Source organism: Schistocerca americana, chromosome X (genome assembly GCF_021461395.2).
Source record: "Schistocerca americana isolate TAMUIC-IGC-003095 chromosome X, iqSchAmer2.1, whole genome shotgun sequence".
NCBI lineage: Eukaryota > Metazoa > Arthropoda > Insecta > Orthoptera > Acrididae > Schistocerca > Schistocerca americana.
In genome coordinates this window covers 219,147,863-219,166,787 of record NC_060130.1, presented here as the reverse complement: position 1 = coordinate 219,166,787, position 18,925 = coordinate 219,147,863, and the positions used below count along the sequence as shown (strand labels likewise).

General features: G+C 41.3%; 1 non-coding gene across 1 annotated transcript; it reads right to left on the bottom strand.

Annotated features, from left to right (window-relative positions):
* Positions 1-4,997: 4,997 nt before the first annotated feature.
* On the bottom strand, positions 4,998-5,069 carry Trnai-aau. The gene has a single exon. It is a non-coding gene; the product is annotated as a tRNA-Ile (tRNA).
* Between the last annotated feature and the right edge of the window lie 13,856 nt (positions 5,070-18,925).

The window sequence follows — 18,925 nt, the reverse complement described above, 5'->3', positions numbered from 1 at the left end:
CTAGCCGTCCCTGCTTAGCCATTTTGCGCTTCCTGTTGATCTCATTTTTGAGACGTTTGTATTCCTTTTTGCCTGCTTCATTTACTGCATTTTTGTATTTTCTCCTTTCATCAATTAAATGCAATATCTCTTCTGTTAACCAAGGATTTCTATTAGCCCTCATCTTTTTACCTACTTGATTCTCTGCTGGTTTCACTATTTCATCTCTCAAAGCTACCCATTCTTCTTCTACTGTATTTCTTTCCACCATCCTTGTCAATCGTTCCCTAATGCTCTCCCTGAAACTCTACAACATCTGGTTCTTTCGATTTATCCAGGTCCCATCTCCTTAAATTCCCAACTTTTTGTAGTTTACTCAGTTTTAATCTACAGTTCATAACCAATAGATTGTGGTCAGAGTCTACATCTGCCCCTGCAAATGTCTTACAATTTAAAACCTGGTTCCTAAATCTCTGTCTTATCATTATATAATCTATCTGACACCTTCCAGTATCTCCAGGCTTCTTCCATGTATACAACCTTCTCTCATGATTCTTGAACCAAGTGTTAGCTACGATTAAGTTTTGCTCTGTGCAAAATTCTACCAGGCGGCTTCCTCTTTCATTCCTTGCCCTCATTCCATATTCACCTACTACGTTTCCTTCTCTTCCTTTTCCTACTATCGAACTCGACTATTAAATTTTCGTCTCCCTTCACTATCTGAATAATTTCTTTTATCTCATCGTACATTTCATCAATCTCTTCGTCATCTGCGGAGCTAGTTGGCATATAAACTTGTACTACTGTGGTAGGTGTGGGCTTCGTATCTATCTTGGCCGCAATAATGCGTTCACTATGCTGTTTGTAGTAGCTTACCCGCATTCCTAGTTTTTATTCATTATTAAACCTACTCTTGCATTATCCCTATTTGATTTTGCATTATAAATCTGTATTCACCTGACCAGAAGTCTTGTTCCTCCTGGCACCGAACTTCACTAATTCCCACTATATCTAACTTTAACCTATCAGTTCCCCTTTTTAAATTTTCTAACCTACCTGCCCGATTAAAGGATCTGACATCCCACGCTCCGACCCGTAGAACGCCATTTTTCTTTCTCCTGATAACAACGTCCTCCTGAGTAGTCCCTGCCTGGAGATCCGAATGGGGGACTATTTTACCTCCGGAATAGTTTACCCAAGCGGACGCCATCATCATTTACCCATACAGTAAAGCTGCATGCCCTCGGGAAAAATAACGGCCGTAGTTTCTCCTTGCTTTCAGCCGTTCTCAGTACCAGCACAGCAAGGCCATTTTGGTTAATGTTACAAAGCCAGAGCAGTCAATCATCCAAACTGTTGCCCCTGCAACTACTGAAAAGGCTGCTGCCCCTCTTCAGGAACCGCACATTTGTCTGGCCTCTCAACAGATACCCCTCCGTTGTGGTTGCACCTATGGTACTGCTATCTGTATCGCTGAGGCACGCAAGCCTCCCCACCAACAGCAAGGTCCATGGTTCATGGGGGGAGGAGGGGGGGGGGGGACTTTGAAACTACTGATTTTATTTTCTCCTATGATATGGTTATATGATGACGGATCCTTTGGGTAAAATATTCCAGAGCGTGGAACGTCCTCCATTCGGATCTCTGAATGGGGACTACTTAGGAGGATGTCATCACGAGGATAAACAATACTGATATTCTACGATTCGGAGCGTGCAACATTAGATCGATCAGTCAGGCACATCCAGAATTGAAAGTGTAAGACATTTCCATGTGGCGATAAGGACGCTGAGTGTAATGTATTGGATATGCACTGTAGACTAAAACTGGAGAATTGGCAAAAAGATGAGAAGTCATGTAGAGGGGTTTTGGATAAATTGAAAGTATCACAAGTTGCGAGTTACAAAGGGAGCACTAGGGACGGTTGACTGAGCCAGGAGAAAGAAATACAGTAGAAGATGAATGGGTAGCTTTCAGAGATGAAACAGTGAAGGCAGCAGAGGATCATATAGGTAAAACCCCAAGCCCTTGGAGGAATCCTAGGATATCACAGGAGATAGTAAATTTAATTGATTAAAGAAAAAATATAAAATTCAGTAAAAGAAGCAGGAGAAAAGGAAGACGATGCGTAAAAAATGAGACTGACACTAAGTGAAAATTGGGTAAGCAGAAATAGCTACGCTATGCATAATTAGAGGAAAGATAGGTACATTACTGTATTGTCTTCATTGGCCCCCGTCCCATCTGTCAGCCAGCATTTCAGGGCACAGTGCGGTCCGACTTGGTTTATTGGCCCTGTATTAGCAGATTGCTCGTCTGCCACACATCAGTAATTTTTCCAGTGGGGCTCTGTGTCCACCAATCATCTTCAGCTGTGCAGCTCTGTGCAGGAACCTTCTGCATGTTATTATTATTGTGCATGGGTAGTTGATTGTGATTCTCCAAGTGGGAATTCCTATTCTTGCCTTAGTGGTTGTTATGATTTGGCCCATGTCCATTACCACTACCGTAATATCCTGGATGATAGCAGTTATCATTCCATTTCTTTTTATGTGAATTTGGTGGACCACAGTCAATCTGCTGTGGACTGCACATGACAGGAGGTCCTGGCTGCGTGAGGTAATTTAGTCGATGCTCTCTTGTCCGCCATGGTTATGCGATGGCCTTTATGGTGGAATAGGGTGTGTTGTAAAGTTATTGGTACTATTATTCAGTTTACCATCCTCTTGTACAAAGTCAAGCGAGTCCAGCACGGACATAAAATCTTCCACTTTGTTTACAGGTACATCGACCAATTTGTCCCTTAGATCAAGCGGCAATATAGCCAATAACATGCGAAAACATCCCGGTTAGATATGATCTTATCTCGGTATCTTGTTTTATTTAGGTATTTTTCAAAGTATTTGCAAAAGCTTTCCTGTCAGCTATTAAAGGGTTCCGGATTAAAGACCTTTTTGTTGAGCCTTTCTTGGACGCAAAGCTACGTTTCCTATTACTTTGGCAAGTCTTTTTCCACAGATTTTTCATTTGATTTGACTCTATGTTAATGGTTTCTCCTGAAGTTCCTCCTTGTGATAATACCTCTTTAACCGTCCTTTGAACAAAACTCGGCAATTCTGAATTCAGTCTTTCATTAATACGGCTTTGCCTGTTTGAAAACTTTCGGAATTATCTTTCTCGAAACTATCTCTTTGTGTGTCAAATTGGAGATTAATCTTAGCTTCATGCTCTGCAGTGAAATTTTCTACCTTTGAATCTAGCTTGCGAAGAGACTCTTTGGTTTGATGTTGTTCGTCAGGCAATTTTCTCATTGTGTTGGGAAGGACCTTGTATGCATCTTCCAGAAAAGTGATTGTGGAAGTTAACGTGCTGCATAGCACAGACAAATTTGTCGATTCAGTTTTCGTAACATTCTGCTGTAAAGTTAAAATTGACAAAGTGTTGGCTAAGATTGTTATATGTGAAGAAATTTCGTTATGGAGCTCATTGTTTCTAGTGGACGTTTTGTTACAGAATTCGTCTTGTTCATTACGCTAAGTTGATATTCCACTTGTAGTAGACATTCCTGTAGACATTTGCTTTACCTTCTCCATTCAATTCTTAAGCAGTGTAGTGTTTGTATATTGTACTTGGATAGTGATCAATTACTTCGCTTTCAGCAGGCGATTCAGTTTCCTGAGATGAAGTGCTTACATCATGTATAGCTGTGTCAGTGTACTGGCTCTCATTAGCACTAAATTCTTACGGAAAGCAAAAAGGGACCTCTTGTCGAAAATTTTGTATTTTGAGTTATTGTAATTTTTACGTTTGACATTAAATTCTGAACAATTTGTAAAAGAAATGGGTTTCTATCTCTAAATTTGAGTGAGTTATTACACACTGCGATGGAAAAGAGGTATTTTGAGACAATGCATTTTAAAGTTCCATTTTATTAACATTGTTTAATTGGAGATATTTAAGATACAAATTCTGCATATATTTTGTCCTTAAAATGTCCTTTGTCAAATGGTATAGAGCTTTTAAGTCAACATTATACAGGGTGTCCCAGCTATCTTGTCCACCCAAAATATCTCTGGAACAATAACAGCTATTGTAAAACGACTTTCACCGGTATCAATGTAGGGCAGGGGCCCATGAATGTACACATTTGGAAACATTCTAAAACGAAAGCATATGTGTTTTTTAACACAAACTTATGTTTTTTTAAATGGACCTCCTATATTTTTTCTTCAGCAACCCATAGCATGACAAAGTACATACACAATGGCGTTAATTGCATCGCAATATTCCCATTACATCCCGAGATATTGAGACGCGAAGTTGACGCTTGAAACACCCGACATGCGCTGCTATCGCACGTCCTGAGGCTCAATATGTACATTCATGGGCCCCAGCCATACATTGATACCGATGAAAGTCGTTTTCCAATAGCTGTTATTGTTCCAGAGATATTTTGGGTGGACGAGATAGCTGGGACACCCTGTATATTATGTGGTCAAACCCTGCGTCCTACAGCACGTCTCGTGTACATAAATGTAAAAAGAAGTAAACTGACCCAAACTGAGAGAAATTACTGAACCCTGTGCTGCTTTCTTTTGGAAAAATATTGGTATTTTTATTCTATGTTATAGTCAACTGCAAATTGGCAACATTTGAAAACATTTATAACTTAAAATAAAATGAACCATTTGTCTGCGCTGGCATTATTGTAATGACAAAATGTTTGTCTTTTATACAAAACTACTCTGTGCTCCATAATATGCCTCTACAATTAGGAGATGCTATTCTGTGAAGCATTGCATATACAGCGGTGAGATTTTGAAAGGATCAAAGTTATTTTCCCTTATCAATAACAAGAAGACTGAATCCAAAAGGAGTGAACAATGTCATTAGAAAGAATCAATGACCAACAACTTTCGAATCTATTGATCTCATAGAATTACATTTTCCTGTAGACATATTGAGTCTCAACGTAATCTTTGGTAACGATAGCAGCTGAAGTAATGATTTAAAACTTGTGCGGAGGCTGGGGATGGAACCCAGGTCTTCCGCATATTAGGCAGATGTGTTGACCACTACACCACCCTGGCATTGTGGGTAACACTGCTGCACAAAATACCTCAGCTACCAAATCAGGAAAATCAAGATGGGCTCAAGTGTGAATTGAAGTTTATGTTAGGCAGGGCATTGGAGTAGAGTAATTTGTGCAACTGAGTTAGCTACACTGCCAGGGCGGTGTAGTAGTTACCCTGGGACAAATTTTAATTCATTACTTCAGCTTCTATCCTTATTGAAAACATTCAGATCGATAAAAGCATGTACAGATTAAAGTAAATTATTAAAATTCGCCAAAAAACGGAAATGGATATCTTAGTCATTATGATGTTTTTGCATTTGCCGAAAAATTTACTTCTCCAGCAAGAGATCCCTTTTTGCTATTCATCTCACATTTCATGTAAAGTTTCGGATTCACCGAAATTATGTAAGTTAAGTCACTTAATCCAATTCAGTATCAGCACATAAATGATTCAGTTTGCTGAATAACAATGTTCTTTAATAAGAGATTACTGAAATTAAACAACAAAACGTCTCTCAGCAGTTACATGTAGTCACCAAATGAGTTCAGCCATTTTACGCAACTGAGATATTATTGTTCAAGTTATCTACTATTGCAGAAATTTTTAAAAATGCGTCTACCAACTAGAGCCCATTTGGAATGAGTAAACATCACATATGAAACCACTCTATCTTCAGGGAAGGAAAAACTAGAGAGTACAATATTTACCATTTTGTTTTACAGCGTAGTGTAGACACAATTATTGAAAGTTATATATCATTATCCAGTTCTGTTTCTTTTACAATTTTTCTTCTTGTTCATTCCAGTTGATGTCCTCTTCTCTTGGTGTTTGCCAGATGTAATTTTCATGAAACAAATAACAGAAAATTATGACAATACAAAGGCTTAACATCTCACGTACATGAGGTGTGTGTGTGTGTGTGTGTGTGTGTGAAAAAGTCATGAGACAGCGATATGCGCATATACAAATGGCGATAATACCGCTTACACAAGATATAAAGGGCAGTGCATTGGCATAGCTGTCATTTGTACTCAGGTGATCCAAGTGTCAAGAGTGTGCCGTGAATACCAAATTTCAGGCATTACCTCTCACTACGAACAACGCAGTGGCTGTCGACCTTCACTGAACGACAGAGGGCAGCGGGATTTGAGCAGAGTTGTCTATGCTCACCTACAAGCAACAATGAGTGAAATAATCGCAGAAATCAGAACGTATCCGTTAGGACAGTGCGGTGAAATTTAGTGTTAGTGGGCTAAGGCAGCAGACGACCGACGATAGGGCCTTTGTTAACAGCACGACATCGCCTGAGATCGTGACGCTATAGGTTGGACCCTAGACGACTGGAAAACTGTGGGCTGGTCAGACGAGTCCCGATTTCTGTCGGTAAGAGCTGGTGGTAGGATTCGAGTGTGGAGCACACCCCACGAAAAGATGGACCCAAGTTGTCAACAAGGCATTGTGCAACGTGTGCCATGATGGTGTGGGATTTGTTTGCATGGAATGGGCTGGGTCCTCTGGCTCAACTGAACAGATCATTGGTGGGATATGGTTACGTTCGGCTATGTTCCCAAACAACGACAGAATTTTTATGGATAGCAATGCGCCGTGTCAGTGGGCCACAATTGTTCGCGACTGTTTTGAAGAAAAATCTGGACAGTCCGAACGAATGATCTGGCCACCCAGATCGCCCGACATGAATCCCATTGAACAATTATGGGAGATAATCGAGATGTCAGTTCGTGCACAAAATCCAACATCGACAACACTTTCGCTATTATACAGCTACACACGCAGCATGGCTCAATACTTCTGCAGGGGACTTCCGACAACTTGTTGAGTCCATGTGATGACGAGTTGCTGCACTACGTAGGGTGAAATGAGGTCCGACTCGAAATTAGGAGGTATTCCATGACCCTTTTCACCTCAGTGTATTTGGTGCACTGCATGTCCATTCTTGTTTCTATTATACAGGGTGTCTCACCTAACTCTGTCACCTAAAATATCTCTGGAACAACAATAGATATTCAAAAACGGTTTTCACCAGCATGAACGTACGGTAGGGGCTTAGGAAACCAAATGCTATACGAAATTTTAAAACGTAACCAAATACTATTTTCAATATAAACTTGTGTATTTTTAAATGGACATTCTCTATTATTTCGTATGCAATCAATAGCATGAAAAATCACATAAATAATGGCGTTGGTTGCATCGCAATACGTCAATTACATCCCGAGAAAGTGCGAAGCGAAGTTGACACTTTAAATAAATGAATCGCACAGCTAGCGCACGTCCTGAGACTCGAGCGTGCACCTCACGCTGGCGGTAATCGTGATGCGATTGACGTACTACGTCAATGGAGTGTTAATGTATGGTGTGGTATAGTATGATAACACATCATTGGGCCATATTTCATTGATGGCACTCCTAAAGGCGGACAGTTTTGTCCCTTCTTTAGCTGTACGTTACTTGAACCGGTCCACCTCTTACAATGTGTCAAATAATGCAGTATCAGAATGATGGGTGTCCTACGCATAATGTTTATTGTTGCGAAATGACAACTAGAGGTACAATTAGTGGAAACACACTTGGTTTCACGTTTCTAAACCTCATAAGTCTTGAAATATGTGGCTTGTAAAGGATAGCAACGGCGTCGCAGTTTCTGACGTAAAGTATCGCACGTAGTACTGTGCTCAGAGCAGGGGTTGCCTGCACTGGCGCCTGTATCCTGCCGTAAACATACCAATATCACCACGGCACGCTCTACCTTCAGTGTTCAAGTGTCTCCTAATCTGGTCTGCTGAACTGCTCTCATACTGTAACCTAATTCACATTCGTTGCCACATTAAAACCTGTTTTCTTGTGGCTTGTTACATTTGCCGTCATCTAGTCGATATGCCGGCCTTAAGTAATGAAGAAAAACTAGATATTATTTATTATTGGCTGCAGATTCCTTGACTTGCGCCATAGGGTGGTGGGGTTTCGGGTTCCGCTGAATAGGTCAGGAGTTCACTACACTCAGCTGGCGGCTACACGGGTAGCGGAGGCTGTGTGGCGTGGACTGGGCGGTTTTTTAGGTTAGAAGGCCTCGGGAAAGCACGGGGTGGGCTGCAATCTCAAAGGGTGCATGGCAAATACAGGACGTGCTTGGATCAAGGACCAGTCGGAATTGTAGTTGTAAATTGTTGTTGTTTTGCTGGGAAAGTCCCTGAGCTTCAAGCGCTAATAGACAGCACAGAAGCTGAAATCGTTATAGGTAGAGAAAGCTGGCTAAAGCCTGAAATAAGTTCTGCAGAAATTTTTACGAAGTCTCAGACGGTGTTCAGGAAAGATAGATTAGGCAGAATTGGTGGTGGAGTGTTTGTGTCTGTCAGTAGTGGTTTATATTGTAGTGAAGTCGAAGTAGATGCTCCGTACGAATTGGTATGGGTGGAGGTTATACTTAACAGCCGAACTAAGTTAATAATTGGCTCCTTCTACCGACCCCCAGACTCCGATGATATAGTTGCTGAACAGTTCAGAGAAAATTTGAGTCTCATAACAAATAAATATCCCACTCATACGGTTATAGTTGGTGGGGACTTCAACCTTCCCTCGATATGTTGGCAAAAATACTTGTTCAAAACCGGTGGTAGGCAGAAGACATCTTCCGAGATTGTCCTAAATGCTTTCTCCGAAAATTATTTCGAGCAGTTAGTCCACGAACCCACGCGAATTGTAAATGGTTGCGAAAACACACTTAACCTCCTAGCCACAAACAATCCAGAGCTAATAGAGAGCATCACGACTGATACAGGGATTAGTGATCACAAGGTCGTTGTAGCTAGGCTCAATACCGTTTCTTCCAAATCCACCAGAAACAAACGCGAAGTGATATCGGGTGTTCCCCAGGGAAGCGTCCTGGGACCTCTGCTGTTCCTGATCTATATGAATGACCTGGGTGACAATCCGAGCAGTTCTCTTAGGTTGTTCGCAGATGATGCTGTAATTTACCGTCTAGTAAGGTCATCCGAAGACCAGTATCAGTTGCAAAGCGATTTAGAAAAGATTGCTGTATGGTGTGGCAGTTGATGCTAAATAACGAAAAGTGTGAGGTGACCCACATGAGTTCCAAAAGAAATCCGTTGGAATTCGATTACTCGATAAATAGTACAATTCTCAAGGCTGTCAATTCAACTAAGTACCTGGGTGTAAAAATTACGAACAACTTCAGTTGGAAAGACCACATAGATAATACTGTGGGGAAGGCGAGCCAACGGTTGCGTTTCATTGGCAGGACACTTAGAAGATGCAACAAGTCCACTAAAGAGACAGCTTACACTACACTCGTTCGTCCTCTGTTAGAATATTGCTGCTCGGTGTGGGATCCTTACCAGGTGGGACTGACGGAGGATATCGAAAGGGTGCAAAAAAGGGCAGCTCGTTTTGTATTATCACGTAATAGGGGAGAGAGTGTGGCAGATATGATACGCGAGTTGGGATGGAAGTCATTAAAGCAAAGACGTTTTTCACCGCGGCGAGGTCTATTTACGAAATTTCAGTCACCAACTTTCTCTTCCGAATGCGAAAATATTTTATTGAACCCAACCTACATAGGTAGGAATGATGATCAAAATAAAATAAGAGAAATCAGAGCTCGAACAGAAAGATTTAGGTGTTCGTTTTTCCCGCGCACTGTTCGGGAGTGGAATGGTAGGGAGATAGTATGATTGTGGTTCGATGAACCCTCTACCAAGCACTTAAATGTGAATTGCAGAGTAAGCATGTAGATGTAGATTATTTTAATGTATGGCGAATGTCATAGAAATGCAACCGCAACTGTGACACTGTATGCTGAACGCTACCTAGATCGGCGGTGTCCGTCACGTCGAACCATTGGCAACATCTGCAAGACACTCACGGAAACAGGAAGCTGGGCTCCCACAAAACGTCAACGTACAACTCCAGCGACTGGCAATGGAAACGAAATTGCTGTTCTGACTGCTGTAGCGCACAATCCTCAGGTGGGAGTACGAGGTGTAGGAATAAGCGACAGTAGTGTGTGCAGAATCTTGCATCGGAATCGGTTTCATCCGTTCCATATCTCACTGCACCAAGAACTGTACGGAAATGACTATGAATCTCGTATTGCATTCTGTCGTTTTGTACTTCAGCAGTTGCAAGGTAATCGAGTATTCCTATGCAATATGTTGTTTACGAACGAGGCTTCATTTACAAATCATGGTAATGTGAATCTGCGGAACATGCACTACTGGTCTGTGAGAAATCCCCACTGGATTCGCCAAGTTGCTCATCAACGACAGTGGAGTGTCAGTGTTTGCTGCGGTATCATTGCTAACTGTACTGTAGGTCTGCGCAGTTGTTAGATCTGTTAATGCTGCAACAATGGTAGGTGATCAAGATTTAAGTCAGTTTGAACGTGGTGTTATAGACGGAGCACGACCGATGGGACACAGAATTTCCGAGGTAGCGATGAAGTGGGGTTTTCCCCGTACGAATATTTCATGAGTGTACCCTGAATATCAGGAATCCCGTAAAACATCAAATATCCGACATCGCTACAGCCGGGAAGGGATTCTGCAAGAACGGGACCAACGACGACTGAAGAAATCGTTTAACGTGACAGAAGTGCAGCTCTTCCGCAAATTGCTGCAGATTTCAATGCTGGGCCATCAGCAAGTGTCAACGTGCGAACCATTCAACGAGCCGTCATCGATAAGGGCTTTTGGAGCTGAAGGCCCACTCGTAAACCCCTGATGACTTCACGAAACAAAGCTTTACGCCTCGCCTGGGCCCCTCAACACCGACATAGGACTGTTAATGACTGGAAACATGTTGCCTGGTCGGACGAATTGTGTTTCAAATTGTGTTGAGCGGATGGTCGTGTACGGGTATGGAGACAACATCATGAATCCATGGACCCTGCATGTCAGCAGGGGACTGTTCAAGGTGATGTAGGCTGTTTAATGGTGTGGGTCGTTCAAAAAATGGTTCAAATGGCTCTGAGCACTATGGGACTTAACATCTGAGGTCATCAGTCCCCTAGAACGTAGAACTACTTAAACCTAACTGACATAAGAACATCACACACATCCATCCCGAGGCAGGATTCGAACCTAGAACCGCTCGGCTACTCTCGTTGACAGCGGTTCGAATGTAAGCGAACCGATATTTTCGAACAACTCGCCGGTGTTAACTGCCATTCACTGGTGCCCGTGGACGAGCGTTTGCACTGGAGAGAGCAGGTCGTTTTATTGCACTCGTGACGGAATGCCGGTTCCTGTTTCCCTTACCGCAAACTCAGCTGACATACGTGCAAGGCCTTGGAACAAAACTGACTTCTCAATCCAATGTAACGAGAATTTTCAAAGCAGGATGCTAATTACGGACGACCAGAATAACCCAAATAAAGGCTACCATTTTCACTGTTATTTACACACTGGTTCTTAGATATCTAAGACAGTTATTAAATGAAACAACAAGTTTACTGTTACCAGTCACCGTTTTATTTTTTCCACGACGCGTTTCGAAGGTTTAAACCTCCATCATCTGGTGGATTTACATTAGTTAGTATTACATATGTGTGTATGTTGTGTTACGATTTTGGAGGAACTTGTGGCACTGCCTAGTGGAGAAACAAGACACTATTTCAGAATATGGTTTTGGATAACTTTTGACAAAAAATTAAACTGATATCTAATGGTAAACTTTAATAAGTAAACTAGAGTACCTCCAGTGGTCACAGGTTCCCTTTTCTGTCGTAACACTTCACATGTATACTGCCACATTTGTAAACAAAAATGGCGTCTGGAATCAGCTGGGTGCAAGGTTCGTACAGCAGAAGAGAAGACATAATCGCAAAGTGCAAAGAATATACAGCCGGCCGTGGTGGCCGTGCGGTTCAAGGCGCTGCAGTCCGGAACCGCGCGACCGCTACGGTCGCAGGTTCGAATCCTGCCTCGGGCATGGATGTGTGTGATGTCCTTAGGTTAGTTAGGTTTAAGTAGTTCTAAGTTCTAGGGGACTGATGACCTAAGATGTTAAGTCCCATAGTGCTCAGAGCCATTTTTGAACCAAAGAATATACATCGTAACAACATTACTACAGAATAATCGTTTAAAGCATTTGGAGGTGTTTGTTTTGAGGTCGAATATATGTGTGTGTACTTCAGGTGGTATATAAATCCAATTTTGAAAGGTTAAAACAGCTAAACATTCGTACTCGTTTATAGAATCAGGTGAAATGTTAAAATGGATTAAACTTCATACTTGCTAATAACAATTAGATGAAATGTTACAGGCTTGAATTACAATGATCATATTGGCTACAGCAGTAAAATCAAACAAAGATGACACTCTTTGAAGAAAGAGAGAGAGAAAGAGAGAGAGAGAGAGAGAGAGAGAGAGAGAGAGAGTGATTAAATGAGAGCAAACATTTACATGGCAAGGAGTCTTAAGATTACATGTTGCATATATTAGCTGCCTAAAGGTTGGGGTAATACACTGGTTAATGCTATAAAATATGCAGATAGATATCCATTTGTGCCAGTAGTTGATGTATACATACAGTTTTAAGCTGACAAGAGGTACAAGCTGTTGGTGTGATCAATTAGCTGTGAATGAGGTCAATCTCTTGTACTCTTGGCTGCTGTCAAGATTTATGGTAAATATTAGGATGTGTGCACATGTGTGGGTGTGTGTACGTGTGTGTGTGTGTGTGTGTGTGTGTGTGTGTGTGTGTGTGTGTGTGTGTGTGTGTGTGTATTTTTAAGAGTGTAGGCAGTTGCTGAAAACCGAGATGATGCTATTGTAAATATTGTCATTTTTGTCATTTAAGATGGATTCTGGTTGTTTCATTTGGTGTTTGTATATTTGGAGTGTTTCAAGGATGTCTAGTTTTCTGCCTTTTGGTTGGATGTGTAGGATGCTAATACTTGTGTTGTTAACATGGTGTTTTGTTTCGTGCAGGTGGGTAGCTATTGCTGATGTGTGGTATTTTTTGTTTTTTAGTGCTGCCATGTGTTCCTTGCACCTAATCTCAAATGATCTGCCTGTCTGGCCTATGTAGAAGCAGTCACAGTCCAAACATTCAATTTTGTACACACCTGTGTGATGAAGTGGGTTTCGAGTGCCGATGTTGTGGGGTAACTTCTGTCCAATCTTGTTGTCTGTTGTAAAGGATATGCTTATGCCTTTCCGTTTAAAGACGTTGTCAGTTTGGTATGAAATGTTACCCAGAAAGGGGATTGTATGGAAGATGTTATTCTCTTTTTGTTATTTGTGTTGTGATTGCTTTGCCATTATTGAGGATTTTAGAGTGTCTACTATGGAGCTGTTATAGCCATTTTCAATAGCTGTTGGTTTTATTATTTCAAATTCTTGGTCAGATTTATCTTCTGAGAGTGGTAGTTGGATAGCTCTATTAATCATGTACAGGTATGTTGCCATTTTGTGTGCTGCGGGGTGGCAAGAGGAGTTGTGGATTGTGGTATGTGTTGTGGTAGGTGAATTTTATGCTTTCATGGGAGTTGTTGAAAAACTGATTCAACTCACTGATGTCATCTTTAGTGCCTTTGATTAAAATTATGGTATCATCTACATATCTGTAGTAGTAGATGATATTTTTGAGGAGGTGGTGATTGGAATTCAGGATTTTGTCTTCTAGGTTACTTATAAATATTTCTGCTAACAATCCGGAAAGATTTAAGCCCATTGCCAGACCATCTGTTTGTTTGTAGATTTTATTGTTAAATTTAAAATAGTTGTGTGAAAGTGTGAATTCAAGCAGGTCCATTAGTTCTTTAATGTGAGTTGAAGGGATTTTTTTTTGTGTTTATGTAGGTTGGCATTGATTATTTGTAGTGTGGGACCTATTGGCACAGATGAATAAAGGTTTTGTATGTCGAATGAGGCAAGTGTGGCTCCATCAGGTACTTGTATGTTTTTGACATATTGTGTGAATTCTGTTGTGTTTTTAAGTGTTCTCTCATTATTGAATGTGTATGCTTGTTTGAGAATTCTGAAGAGTATTTTATTGAGCTTGAATGTTGGGCTGTTCCTACAGTTTACTATGGGCCTGATGGGGGTCCCATTTTTGTGTATCATAGGTTGTGACCTAAGGCAAGGTGCTTGTGGGCTCATTGTTACAATTTTTCTTACTTCTTGGATGGTGAGTAGAAAGTTAATGTTGTTTGAAATGTGTTTAATCTCCTTTTGTATTCTGGCTGTTGGATCTTTATGTATTTCAGTTATGTTGGTGGTTTGGAAGAAGTCTAAAGTTTTTTCTATGTATGTTGTTCTGTCCATTACAACAGTTTTGTTGCCCTTGTCAGCTTTTACAATTATTGCATTATTCATGTTTAATTTAGTCTTAATGGTACGTGTAAGGGCTTCTTCTCTTTTCTTGTATGCTGGGAATGGTTTTGCAATTTCCTTTTCAATGATTTCGTTAATTTTGTGGCAGGCTGATATTCTGTCAGTTTGCTTCTTAAAGACGATGGTCGAGATCTGTGTGACACAAGTGACGAGCTTGTACGTCGGTATGATTCCTTTGAAAGGGCACGGCCCATTTCCTTCGGTATCCTTGACACAATCCGAGCTTGTATTCCGTCTCTAATTTCCTCAATGTCGACGGGACGTTAAACTCAGTGTTCCTTCCTTTCTTTGACAGGACGCTTCCTTATGGAAAATTTCGATCTCAAGAAACTTTTGGGTGTATTGTTTTTAGCAAAAGCTCGCTGCTTTGACGCCTAGACGATGTATCCGACAGTGAAGTGCCTCCTTCCCGTAGCCTTTATTTGCTGCGGCGGTCTCGGGAGGAGAGTTGTTGAGGACTGATCGGGGTGGAACCTGGTTCGGAAAATCTAGTCAGGCGATCTGCGATACCGTTTGTCTGGCTTATTGTTTGTGGTATCACTCGTCCAGATGCTTTTATGCTCACGAGATGGGTGCCAGTGATTTTTCAATTATCAATTGAGCAAAAAATTTTAAAGTTTTAAGTTTTTTCTGTTTCTCATGTTTTTTTCGAAAGGAATGTTTTCTTGTATATATTATTAAATTTCATATAAGTTTCGATGACGTTTATACAAGAAAACGGGTACCGTTTGATGCCAGGGGTTTAATACGCTTAGATTGGGAGTTAGTAGGGGGTGTTTATTTAGAGGAAAGTAGGTCGGGTGGGTATTTATTTAGTTTTATCCATCTTATGTATAGCTCGAATTGTGTATAAACTTTTTGTTTCTTATTTTTCCCAAGTTTAGATTTTCAGGTCGATCGGTTGGTTGGTTCAAATGGCTCTGAGCACTATGGCACTTAACATCTGTGGTCATCAGTCCCCTAGAACTTAGAACTACTTAAACCTAACTAACCTAAGGACATCATACACATCCATGCCCGAGGCAGGATTCGAACCTGCGACCGTAGTAGTCACGCGGTTCCGGACTGAGCGCCTAGAACCGCTAGACCACCGCGGCCGGCGATCGGTTAGTTGATAGGTAAGTATATTGTCACGATATTTTACTCAGCTTTTTGGGTATCATTATCAGTCTACAGCTATTCTTTTGTTTGACATTTTGGCTAAAAAGGTAAACTAAAGTTAATGATACCAGAACTAAGTTTAAGTTGGGGTGTTATGTGTTTGCTTTGTGAATATTGTTTTTTCGTTTCCGTCATTCGTTTGTACTGTGAAAGTTAAGTGCAAATAGTGATACCAGCAAGTCGTCGTAAATGGCTTATGTTTCGGTTACAGTGTCTGGAGGTTAATGGGTATCGTCAAGTTCATTTTAGTGCCGTAAGACGAAGATTACATACGCAGCACATAATTAGTTTGCGCTTTCGTGCTTTTCGGTTGGTAACCTATGTCATATGCAACGCAATGGTCACATAAACGTGTAATAGATTTTTAAATATTCGATCCTCAGTTTCACTGACGGGTGACTACTTTTGTTACAATTAACAACTGTTTTAAATGAGGTTTTCAAGGCTTTTGTATTATTTCAGACATTCTTAGTCAAGTCTTCGGAGGTAACTAACGAAATGTGATAAACTGCAACACATATGTTGTAGAAGATTAACATAGTGTTGATTAGTATGCTAAGATGGTAAGGACCTGCAGCATTAGCGATGGAAAATTCATTGTCTCGTGGTCGCAGAAACTGTTTTCCGCGTATATCGTAAACGACATCGTGATTCTAGTACATTAACCATGTACTGGTAAGGACGTCGTGAAGACGGATAATACCGATGTTGCAGCCGACATAACAGGAACAGGACGCTGTGACTGGGGTTAGGCTCTGCTACGTGAACTGCTCGCCTTTGTCAGGTTGCAAGCTTGCAGCTTCTGTATAGTTAGTTCCATATTTTGACAGAAGACCTTTTTATTCATGCTTCCTGTGTCTTCAGTTTTGTTTCTTGCGTTAAATACGTTTAATTTTTTCCCTGTCTGCTCTGATGTGTCCTTTTAGAGCCCTCAGAAATTTCGATTCAGTTGCCAGGATCGTACTTTCTTGTCGTTCATGAACGGTCCACGGCTCACTTCCGTGAAGTAATGTGGGGATGGCCATTACTCTACAAAATTTCATTTCTGTAGATTTTGGGACCTCGTTTCTACAGTGTCCGTTTACGTCTCACACATGTTTCCAAATTTTGCTAATTCTTTGACTATAGCTTTATCACACTCACATTTGATGCCACATCTCAGGTAATTAAAATGACTAACCTAAGGTGGTGAAGTCTCCTAGAACCGTGTCGGGCCTTCTTTTGCCCGGCGTAGTGCAGCAACTTGACGTGCCATGAACTCGAAGAGTCGTTGGGAGTCCCCTCCAGAAATATTGAACCATGGTGCCTCTATAGCCGTCTATAATTGCGAAAGTGTAGCCGATGCAGGATTTTTGCACGAAGTTCGATGGGATTCATGTCGGGTGATACGGGCTGTTAAATCAGTTTCTCTCACTGTCCAGAATGTTCTTCAAACCAATCACAAACAACTGTCGTCTGGTCACATGGCGCATAGTCATCCATAAGAATTCCATCGTTGTTTGCGAACATGAAATCCATAAATGGCTGCAAAAGGCCTTCAAGTAACCGAACATATCTATTTAGAGTCAATAATCGTTCAGCTGTACCAGAACACGCAGTTCATTCCATGAAATCACACCCCACACCATCACGGAGCCACCATCAGCTTGCACAGTGCCTTGTTGATAGCTTTGGTCCATGGTTTCGTGGGGTCTGCGACAAACCCTAGCCCTACCATCAGCTTTTTACCAGGTGAAATCGGGACTCATCTGACCAGGCCTCGGTTTTCCAGTCGTCAAGGGTCCAACCGATATGGTCATGAAACCAAGAGAGGCGCTGCAGGCGATGACGTGCTATTAGCAAAGGAAATCAGGTCGGTCGTCTGCTGCCATAGCCCAGTAATACCTGATTTCGCCGTATTGTCCTAATGGATAAGGTCGTCGTATGTGCCACATTTATTTCTGCGGTTATTTCACGCAGTGTTATTTGTCTGTTAACACTGACAATTCTACACAAACGCCGCAGCTTTCCATTGTTAAGTGAAAGTCATCGGCCACTGCGTTGTCCGTGGAGAGAGATAATGCATAAATGTGGTATTCTCGGTACACTCTTGACACTGTGGATCTCGGAATATTAAATTTCCGAAATGTAATGGCTCAAGCGTCTAGCTCCATGTACCATTCGGCGTTCAAAGTCTGTTAATTCCCGTTATGCGGACGTAATCACGGCTGAATTCTTTTCACATGAATCACCTGAATACACCTACATCCATACTCCGCAAGCCACCTGACGGTGTGTGGCTGAGGGTAGTTTGAGTACCTCTATCGGTTCTCCCTTCTATCACTGCCTCGTATTGTTCGTGGAAAGAAAGATTGTCGGTATGCCTCTGTGTGGGCTCTAATCTCTCTCATTTTATCCTCATGGTCTCTTCGCGAGATATACGTAGGAGGCAGCAATATACTGCATGGCTCCTCGGTGAAGGTATGTTCTCGAAACTTCAACAAAAGCCCGTACCGAGCTACTGGGCGTCTCTCCTGCAGAGTCTTCCACTGGAGTTTATCTATCATCTCCGTAACGCTTTCGCAGTTACTAAATGATCCTGTAACGAAGCGCGCTGCTCTCCGTTGGATCTTCTCTATGTCTTCTACCAACCCTATCTGGTACGGATCCCACACCAGTGAGCAGTATTCAAGCACTGGGCGAACAAGTGTACTGTAACCTACTCCCTTTGTTTTCGGATTGCATTTCATGCACAAATGACAGCTCCGCCAATGCACTGCCATTTTATACCTTGTGTACGCAATACTATCGTCATCCATATATGTGGAACTCGTTTCCAAAAGGTACCAAATCCAACTGAGCCAATTTTTCAATAGAGCAGAAATACTACACGTAACCACAACAGCTCTACTATGGAAACGGTAGTTGATACAGTTTGTCTGCGACTCATTGATAGGTCTTTTAGAAAATTTAAGGTATTCTTCATTATTATTGCGCAGATATTAGGAATTTCATTTTGGATTTGATACTTCTTGTCATAAAAATTACTTTAAAGTGAACAAATTACATTTCATGAACAAATACCACTCAATCCGAATATACTTTGTGACATTTATTGCAAATGACTTTAGCGGACACGTTTAGCAGTCAAAAATTTAGAAAATAACTTATCTTTGTCTTACTTAGAGCATAACTTATTATGTATGAATTCTCTACTGGACCTTCTAGAGTGTTACTTAGTTCAAATCTTACACAATTACTTTATCTGAGTTGTTAAGAGATACTATATTAATAATGATTATACATACATGAGCTAATATTTCCTAGTGTTACCGATATTTCTTTCAAATCATC